This window comes from Sceloporus occidentalis, unplaced genomic scaffold (genome assembly GCF_023333645.1).
Source record: "Sceloporus occidentalis isolate IW3139 unplaced genomic scaffold, rSceOcc1.0.p SCAF_5, whole genome shotgun sequence".
Lineage (NCBI taxonomy): Eukaryota > Metazoa > Chordata > Lepidosauria > Squamata > Phrynosomatidae > Sceloporus > Sceloporus occidentalis.
The window spans coordinates 81,778,624-81,788,955 of NW_028316985.1; the positions used below are offsets into that span (position 1 = coordinate 81,778,624).

The following is a 10,332-nucleotide window of genomic DNA, read 5'->3' on the forward strand; positions in this document are numbered from 1 at the left end:
GATGTCTCATGTACAGGGTCACGATGGGTAGAGGTTGACTTGAGGGTAGTTAACAACAACAAACAGTTGTTGGTTCAAAATACCTGTGTGTTCATATACACATTAAAATGTCTGAAATTCATTTTTCTTTGTTTTTTCAACAAGCCAAAACAGTGCCAGTGTAACATCCTCATTAATTCCCAGTGAAAAGAAATAATATTTAAGGCTGAATGTACAAGCTACTCATATAACTCCACTATGTGTTCTTATAAAAACTGTTTACTGTATATACTCATGTACAAGTCTAAAAATTTTATTCAAAAATGTACCCAAAAAAACTGAGTCGACTTATCCACAGGTCAATATAAGTGCTGCATTTTAACTCTTATTTAAAAAGGAACTATCCCCTGGTGAAAGGCAAGAATATAATCAGTCCTGGAAGCACTGACCTTCCTCCCCACTCTCTCATCCATTCAGCCTTTACTATGAACACAAACAGTTATGCCAGCTGGAATTGTTAAAAGTTCTTTGGCATTGTTTTCCTTTGCTTCCTGCTTTAGATCCTTTGTTACATGCCCTTAAGTTTTAACTTCGACTTATCCATAGGTCATATCAAAATCCATAATTTTGGCATAAAAACCTGCCCTCAATGTATACATGAGGTTGACTTACAGTATAGTTCAGTATATACAGTATATACATAAAATCACATAATCCTTTATAAAATTGAAGGGAAGGTCTTATGGTGTGACTTTATGAGGATTTATTTAGCATCTAATTTTCCTTCAAGTTTCATCTCTACTAATTAAATATTACCTGTCCAATAATTGTTCAGTTTTGCAAAACAAGTAAGTCTGTTTTTGGCAGAATTAGTCTTTTATCTACTTGCTGAAAAACAGTTTTAAAGCTTATTTTCTGCTTTCATTAGAGTACAGTTTATTCCTGAATATGATGAGTTTGATCAAATTTTTAAAAATGAAATCTAACAGACAACCTATTCACATAGTTGGAATGTGTTTACATTGCTCTGAATAAGAAAAAACATCCTGGCTTGTCAGTGGCTTAAGAGTATTTGATATATTAAAATTACATTCCACCTAAATGAAAAATGTTACTCAAGTGTCTGTTGTTTTCTCAAATTATGCAGGGTGCAAAGGTGTGGTTTATGAGACATTTCACAGCTGAGGTAGTTTGCTAAGACAACTGCAAGAATACTATTCTCTCCAATTCCCTGTTCTCCCTAGGGGGGCTAACACGCCACTGGCAAACATTAAATGCAGCCTCCATTTCTCTGTCACTAATATTGAATTCTTCAGTCACCAGAAGAATTACAGTATTGCAGATCGCAAACCAGATTGGTTTTTGGTTTGGTTTTATCCTCAAGCCATTCCAAAACAGTGTTTGATCTGTTCGTGTTTCTATGCTTGACTGCTGGAAAGTCCATTTTCACACTAGAGAGTGTCAAAGGATTTGAAAGGAGCATTATTATAAATGTTCCCTAAGGTGTGGATAGCTGTGTTTAACCACACATAGCAACTGAAAGGCTCTTTGGGGAATATGGAAGATAGCATTGAGTCAGAATGCTTTTGTTGTATTTAAAGAGGGTCTGCGCTCAATGATTTTAGTTTGTTGCCAAACTGTATTGATCCCAGAGGGACACATTGTTAGAAATTAATTTGTGCCATTTATGTAATTGTCTTGCCTAAGAAATATAATAGCAGCAATCCTAAGATGCTACTCTTTTTTTAAACTGAAAGATATAGATCTGAGCAGGGGACAGTTCTTCTTCAAACTGCATAAGAACGAGTTCCTCCTATTTTGAGAAATTCAGGTGTTGAGACGGGCATTTTTGCTCTTTCCAAAGGTCAGCCTTCCTGAAACCCTTCCAGATGTTTGATACCACAACATCTATCAGCTCTTTATAGAGACCATTCTGACTGGAGTTGATGGGAATTGGTGGGCATCAGGTGGTAAGAGGCTTTGTGGTTCATTTATAAAACCTCAAAAAACTCGGGACCTGAGAGATTACCTTCTCTCTTATAGATCCATGTGGTCTTTGAGGTCATCTGGAGAAGTTTTCCTAGTTTGAGGTCATCTGGAGAAGTTTTCCTAGTTTGCATGCACCTGATGTCTGCTTGGCCATCATTTGGAGCAGGACATTCAGTGTAATGGCACCTATGAGGAATGAATGCTCTGTTGCCAGAGCTTTGACGTACACCACTTGTCCTTAGTTTTCAGTGCATTTGAGCAAGCCTTACCTTTTAGCCTAATCTGACATTTTGTTTTTTGGACCTCAACAAGAATATGTGCATTGTATTTTACATATATTTATATTGTAGTTTACATTTTATGGATTAAGACCACATTGAATTTTTTGATTTTAAGTAATGTATGTGCATCTTTGTGTTTGCAAATAGATATTCACCTATAAGGACTGTATTTTCTTTCTGTATCCTTATTTTGTATTATTTTGAATCATCTTGTATTCTATGTTTACATTCAAAATCAAGCCAAGGGAAGGAAATATTGACTGTGAACTAGTGGGAATTGCAAGAAAATGTTGTCATGTGGAGTACTTCTGTTCACAATACTCCCTTCCCTTCCTATCTGCTTGTTTGTTTTTTCCTTGTCTCTTCCCAGCAGTCAGTCAACATTCTTTGGCAGCTAAACATACTCTGCTTTCATTGTGCTGTTTTTATCTACTTCTATTTTAGCCCCCCCCCCCCCCCAATATTTTTGTACTTCTGCAAATCTTTGAAATTCTCAGTACTAATGATATCACACTCTTGTGTATGGGGATTTCTGTTAATAATATAATCTAGGCACCTGTAGTTCATATCTGCTAGTGAATGCAATGGTGTATCTATTTAAAGAGTTCAATTTATATTGCTTTTAATAAAATTGATGTGCTCTGTTTTCATCATGATAGTTGCATCCCCAGCATCATTGCATTCTGTGTTTACTAATAGCAAGTCCATTGCAATTTTATTGGCTCTTCGCCCTTCCAGTTTTTCTTTATTTTCTGCTTCAAGGTTTACAATTTCCTTATACTTCCCACTTTGGATATGGTATATACTACGGATACTGTAGCTACTGTTGTTTAAAATTGCTTTCTGTTTAGATTTTTTGTGGCTGCATTGCAAATGCTGGTACTTTGTGCAGGAGGTAACGTATGTTTCAAATGTTTCTGTGATAATCGGAATAACGTGATCAGGTAGAAGCAAACTGTAACCTAAAGCTTAAGTTTCCCAATGAAAGGGTAATCTTGCAGACTTGACTCTGGATAATTCAGCATCTTGGGCAGGTTCTCCTTGGTCTTTCCCTCGTACTTGCTGTCATTTGAACTTCCTGGCAACAGTCTACGTTCACCTACCAACTTCAGGCACCCACTTCAGTTCTTTCTAGATCAGTTTGATGCTCTATTGATCTTGGGATACAGAGGAGTCAGTGATTACTATGCCTCTAAGACAGGTGTTCCCAACCTGTAGTCCGAGAGCCCTTAGGGTTCCACGTGCACTTTCCAGGTGCGCTGCATCCAGTCCAGGAAAATGAAAGAAATAAAAATTGAATTAAATTAAAAATAAGAATATATTCTTACATATACTCCTAAGACCTCTTAGTGGCTCCGTCATAGAAAAAAGGGCCCCGCAAGTCAAAAAGGTTGGCAACCCTTGCTCTAAGTTATGGCTGCAGATGAGCACAAGACTGGCAGTTGCAGTAGCCCACCTGCAGAGGGAATCCAAGTGGCAAAGGTGGATAAACCAACAGATCTTGGTGGGCTCTACTGGGTTCTAGGCATCAGGGATTGGCATGAGATCTAAATTCTCATATCTTTTGTCCCAGTGTTAGAAGATGACCCCACTTTCTGCTTTGGGAGCTGTTGATGAGTCTGCTCACATTAAAAATCCACCATTGGTGCAAGAGAAACAGTTGAGGAAGAGCACAAGGCCACTTGAAACTGTTTTCATCTGAGATAAAATACCACACTAGAGGGTCTCATGTTGGCATACTCATTTCCTGGTCACTAGCAGAAGGAAGAATTTCTTGCTGCAGCTGACAGTATGATTGTCTTAAAATATGATTGTGTTCTTTATTTGGCTTCTCCAGTTCCAGAGATCATTGGGATATTTACACATACAGTATTGAAACTTAAATATATTAATTTTTCTAACCTCATTACTGCCAACTGTCTGTTTAAGCACTCCATCATTTGTATTCTTTCAAAGTTAAATATTCATTAAATTGAGCAATTTCAGTTTGGGAAGAAACATTATACCATGTATGCTCCCTATAGTTCATTCAGACAATGGTTTTGTATTCCCATGGCGTCTATGTAGAATAAGTTTGGGAATGGGTCTTGGATTTGTGTGTGCTCTTTCCTCCCTGCATCACTAAGTAGTGCATGCAGTACCTAAAGTGGGAAATACCATATCTGTACGATGGAACAATTAGAATGATAGATCTTCTGGCAGTAGTCAAACACTTGGGCTTTTGGATTGTAAAATAAAGTGCATCTTGGGTTTTTCTAAAAATCTGCACACTGCCAGAGGACCTATGAAGAGCTGGAATTGTATTTCAGATGGAGAACAGGCTCTTCCTAAGGGATCGGTGATGCTCATACAATCCTCTCCAACTCTGGCAGTTCAAGAATACAGTCTGAAGTTGCTCTGCACCCTTACCTGTTTTGTTTACTCTTACCATGAAAGGAAATGTGAAAGGGGCTGGTTGTTTTTGCATTGTGTGCACCTTCAGGTTGTTTCTGACTTATGGCGACCCTAAGGCAACCTTAACCTCATGTTTTTTTCTGACGCTGAGACTGCATGGCTTGTCCAAGGTCACTCAGTGGATTTCCATGGATGCACTCATTAATATATTCACTGTTCCAGTTGAGATATGATTGACATGTTTCTCTCATTCTCTTGTTACAATGTAAATTTCATTTTAGGCTCCAATCACTAGGCCCAGTTACCTGACAGTAAGTGAGTCAGATTTACTTCTAAGCATATGTCCCTGGAATAACTTTAGTCCTGGGAATTTTGCAACAGCTGTGGAACAGTCTGAAAATAATATTGTAGAGTAGTAAAATACTGGCCTTACACTCTCAAGTTAAGTCCATCCATCATGGTAGGACAGGAAATTTAAATTAAAGATGGTAGGAAGATAACTGAAGAGCGATCAACTATTTCCTGAATCTGACTGATAAAAGGAACAAGGACATGTTATCTGATGCAGGCATTGTTTCCTTTCACCCTGAGTGACTACAGAGTTGCTGAGGCAAAAACAGTGCTGAAATAAATTAATGATATTGCAAACACAGCACATTTATCAAACATTTAAAGAGGCTGACAACTTGGGATTTTGTTCCTGAGGACTGTGTCATCTAAGGTCAGGCCTCTGACAGTCAAGAATCTTAAAATAATGTCTGTTTATAAAATAAAACTTAATGTTCTTTAAAAATAATATATATATATATAACATTTTTATCATCATCACAGCTTGAAATATTATGTATCATCAGCTTACTTCAAGTAAATAGGTGCATTTGGGGGAATGGCATACATAGGCCAGGATCCAAAGAGGCTTCTCGGCTATCCATACACAAAAAGCTAATTCCTAAATTTAGGAAAACCTTGAGAATGGCTTACGATTCACCATATGAAGCTGCAATGTTAAGCAGAAGTGCGTATACACAGGACTTGCTTTGGATATTGCCTGTGGAAGATATCTTGGAGAAAGTGGCTCTAATCCTAGTACTTAATTTTGGGTAGCATTTTGCAATATTTTTGAACAGCTCTTCTGTGAACAGTATCCTTGTCTGAGCAAAATGTCTTATATAGTATTTCTAAGAGAGTTTCTAAGTAGAGTCTTTATTTAAGGATCCATACTAAAAATTATGAATATAAAATGATGATTTTAGAAACTGGGTGGCTGGAGATATATAATTTTCCTTGCAGCTTTCACTGGAAAGACTGTATATGGCAAAATGTTAAATCTAACAATTATGCGTTTCCCTAAAAATGCAGCTTTGCAACATATGAGTTTGCATATGGACAATGTCAAGCTTTGTAGACAAAAATATGGTAGTCAAAATGGTAATATGAAATAATTTTACAGGAGAACAAGCCCAGATGATTCTGACCAGATTCCTAATTATGGCCCAGTACAGACTGGCGCAAAGTACCGGCCTCGGGCCAAAATTAGGGTTTGGGAGCATGCAGTGTCTGCACACTCCCGAACTCTAGTGTGCGGCGGTGGCACCATCATGGCAGCCTCCTGCCCATACAGGGCCACCATGATGACACGAGCACTTGCATAATCGACGTGCAACACTGTGCCAATGGTGCACTCATGGTGGCAGCCGCACGCCACAAAAAGAATCTGCTTTCAGCGGGTTCTTTTTGCTGCAGAGGGAGGCCGTGTGGTTTGGCTGCTGCGGCCTCCCTTGGGAGCAAAAACGGGCAGCTCCAGCCCGCCCTTTCGGAGCGGTCTGTCAAGCCCCGTAGTCAAGTTTAGCATTAGCACAGAAACTTCATTTAAAGCATTATCATGATTTTGTATGTATGCATGCAAGTGCATGTGTATGTGTGCGTGCATGTCTTTTGTATGTATATTGTGTTGGGAATAAGCTGTACGTTTAAATATTAAATTGCTGCTATCAGACCTGAGCCTATAGAACAAATAAGCTAGAGATCTTACTGTTGTTTTTGTCACCAGTATACTCTAGGTTTTGTTGTATACTTTAGACATTTTTTATTATTTTCATGGGCAGGATCTGAATAAAGTTGGGTAGTTTCAGCTATATGTGAACAGGATTGCAGTAGTAATCATTTAAGGATTGTCAATACTTATGGGCCCCGTGTAGGTGTACATTTTATAGATGGTAGCTCTTGTAGACCATAAATTTTAATTTTACTACCCTTGTAGGCATGTTAAGTACTACTTCAGAAAGTTGTCATTGCCCTTCATATCTCTAATAACCACATGAAGGGTTCACACAGTTTCTTATGCTGATGTAGGAAATCTGGTCTCTTCCAACTCTATGATTCTCTGTAACCTTGGATGATGTGTGAATTACATTTTTAGGCCTGGTTACTAAGGTAAGATAAGGAGTTTCATTGAAAAAGAATTTCCTCTCCATCTCTCTTTGCTTTCTAAAAAACTTCTCTGAAGGATTGGTGACTCTTTTGAACACTGTGGGCTGGGCAGCGAGACATGAGAGGAACTGCCGGTTGAGGAGAGCATCATTCAAAATTAGTCAGAGGAGTGCCCAATTTTGAGTAATTTTTCACCAACAAGTAACCTTGTCTCCCTTACTATAGAGTTCAGGAGAGCAGCTAACCTTATAGGATAACTTTTTGGAAGACACCATTGACTCTGGGATGGGGTTGGGGAGAAGGGGACAAGAAACTTTCTTTACATAAAGATTCTTAACCAGTCTTAGGATTCTTTGAATAAAATCTTAGGTTGCATTGTTTTTGTACGGTTGTGTGTTGTTGTTTTAAATAATGCCACCTCTTTCTAAAACATTACACATTGGCAGTTAACAATACTATTACAGGAAAGGGCTATCTACCAAAAAGATTAAACTGTCTGCTGTTGAATATGTGTTGACTGACTGTGATGCATTTCCTATCTAAACATGTATCTGATTACATATATTACATTTTGAATAAAGAAATACCATGTGTAGCCTTTATGGGTCAGTGCTGTGTATCACATCAAGTGCTTTAAAAACAAGCACATACATTTGTAATACGTATATATAGATATGCCTGCTGCTTTACGATATGACTTGCATCTCACACAAGACCACATGAATTTAAGTATTCAAACTGACAATGATTTTATAACCATCTGTCTTTATAATGGGCAAGGGAGATGGATTTAAAGTGATGAAAATTATCCTGATATATAACCTTGCTTTCTAGCAATCTGATAACTAATGCTGTCTTTATTAGCCCAGTGAAAGCTGAACTGTCATTATTGTTTTAACTGTTTTATGTGCCATGTAAAGTCCTACTTCTAAACAGTCTCCCTGGGGCTGTACTTATCCACATCATGTCTAGACGTTTTAATTGTGCAAATGTAGTATGTGCTTAAACACATCAGACTTTGATGCATTGCCTCCTCCCATTTCCAGCCTCATGCTAGCAAAGGAACTTGCCTTCCAAATATCCTTAGTAATATTTTGAGGCAATGCTCAGCAATTATCTTTTAAACTGAATGCCTTGCTGTATACACAGTGGAGTGCTTCATATGTTGTCCTGTATAAGCTGCGATGAATGAAGGCAAACACAGCCCACCAACCAATCATGGCCCATCAGAAGTTTGAGAACTGACAAAAAAATTCCCCAACACTGAACAGGCAGAGACCACACCATTTCAGTGTTAGAGTCAAATTATGCTCATATTATTTTGTCACTTGAACTTTGTTGAGGAACTTACTCAAGTTTACATGCTGAAATGTGGGATGGATTCAAATGACTGCTTAAAAGCTTACATTTTGATGTCTCTACTTGCACGGAAAAGTGGTTATAACTGACCTCTTTGTTCTGTTCTTCTACAATTACTCAAAAAGTAGGGGAGCAGAGCAGAGGTAAAGCTGGGCCTAACCAAGTGGTCAAGGGCTACGTGTGATCACAGTACACTCTTTATGGAGTACATACAAAGAAGCTTTTAAGCAGATATTGAATGGTTCTTGGCATCATATTCGGCTATAAACCACTGCATAGCACCTCTTTTAAATTAAAAGTGACTGTATAGGTGTTTGCAAATGTGCATCTTGAGTAATCACAGCACTGCTGCATCTCCCTTTCTGAGATCTGTTCTATGGCATCAGTATAATTTTTTTAACTGAAGGGAAATCCTTCTCAAAAAACAACAACAAAGGTTTAGGGTTTCCTGAGAGACCCTTTGAAACTTCTTGACAGATCTGCTCTGCAACTGTAGTCTCACTTGAAAATACATGGCATAGATAGAGCATGTGGCTTAATTTAAGCTGTTCATTCAAATTCATATATTTTTTTCAGGCTCTCAAAGTAGTCACCTGTCAGGCCCTAAGTCTTTGGACAAATATCTGGGCATCTGATGTCACAGAACGTTGTACAGTTCTAATGCTGTGTAACTTTCAAGCTTACTTGGAAGATGAACAAAAGAGAAGTCCATTGTAACATCATTTCAAATCAGGCAATAATACAAATAATTGCTTTTTACCATTCTCCAGATGGACAGCCCAGGAGGGCTCTCAGTGCCATTTCTGACCTATACTCAACTTAAAACTCAAATGTAAATGAATGAAGCTTAGAATTATGTCTCATCCAAAAAACGTTTGAAGTTTTTCCCCTGGCATTGGTTCAGCTACATTTTGGTTGCAATAGAAAGGTTGTGATGGTAACTTGATCTCCCGTACACCATGACCTTATGAATAAAAAAACTGATAAAACTTAAAAATAGAGGATATCCTAATTTTTTTTTATATTCATGAATGATCTTGGCCAGACATTTCACTTTATGATCTTGGATTACTCTAAAATCTAGTGGTACTATTGACAGCCCTTCTTTTCTGAATCTACAAATTGAAGGTGATCTAAGGTGGCATGACAAGGTGGCACATCTTGAGTCAGGTATTGATCCTGCTATCACTGCAGCATTCTGCTTGAACTGAACAAAAGTAGTGTTTTATCATGGAAATAACAGTTCTACTGTTTGTTTAAAAGATTTCAGAATTTATGTAAAAAATTCCATTTCATATGCCCATTCTGTCTGGAATTTTAATGTAAGGGTTAGCTGGTAGGAACAGAACGCTAAAGAAAAAGGGTTTTTTGTTTCCTCTTATTGTTTAGTGATGGTGTTAAGTAATATTATAAAGGAGATTTGTTGTCCATTATTGCTCCAGTGTATACAGCTAACTCTGTTCCTAGCAGTGTTCCAAATGTAATTGCTGTGTTAGATACTGGGTTCATTATCTTACTAGTTTGAGAAATAGGAAGATGCAACTTCTTTGAGTACTTTCTTTGTAGAAGATATAGCACTCTTAGAAGTCAAATGAGAAACACATGGTTTGGATAGATTCCTCATAATACTTGTGATGCTGCCTAGGATGCATTTGTGCAAATAAATTGTTAGCAATCTGACAGTTTGATCCTACACTACAGTTAACAGAAAAAATTAGAAGGAAGAAATGTTATTACAAAATTATAATTTAGGTCTTGATTATCTAATTACAGTAGTTACTTTAGGATGGAAACTGCTTAATTCGCTTCAGATATTGTCTATACAGGTTGAGTCTCCCTTATCTGAAATGCTTGGGACCAGAAGTGTTTTGGATGTTGTTGTTTTTTTTGGGGGGGGGGG

At 37.7% G+C, this 10,332-nt stretch overlaps 1 protein-coding gene across 1 annotated transcript in view; it reads left to right on the forward strand.

The window, feature by feature from the left end:
• The window catches only part of LOC149312387 (conserved oligomeric Golgi complex subunit 5-like), a 193,779-nt gene that overhangs the window by 31,316 nt on the left and 152,131 nt on the right, over window positions 1-10,332 (forward strand). The window lies entirely within an intron of this gene.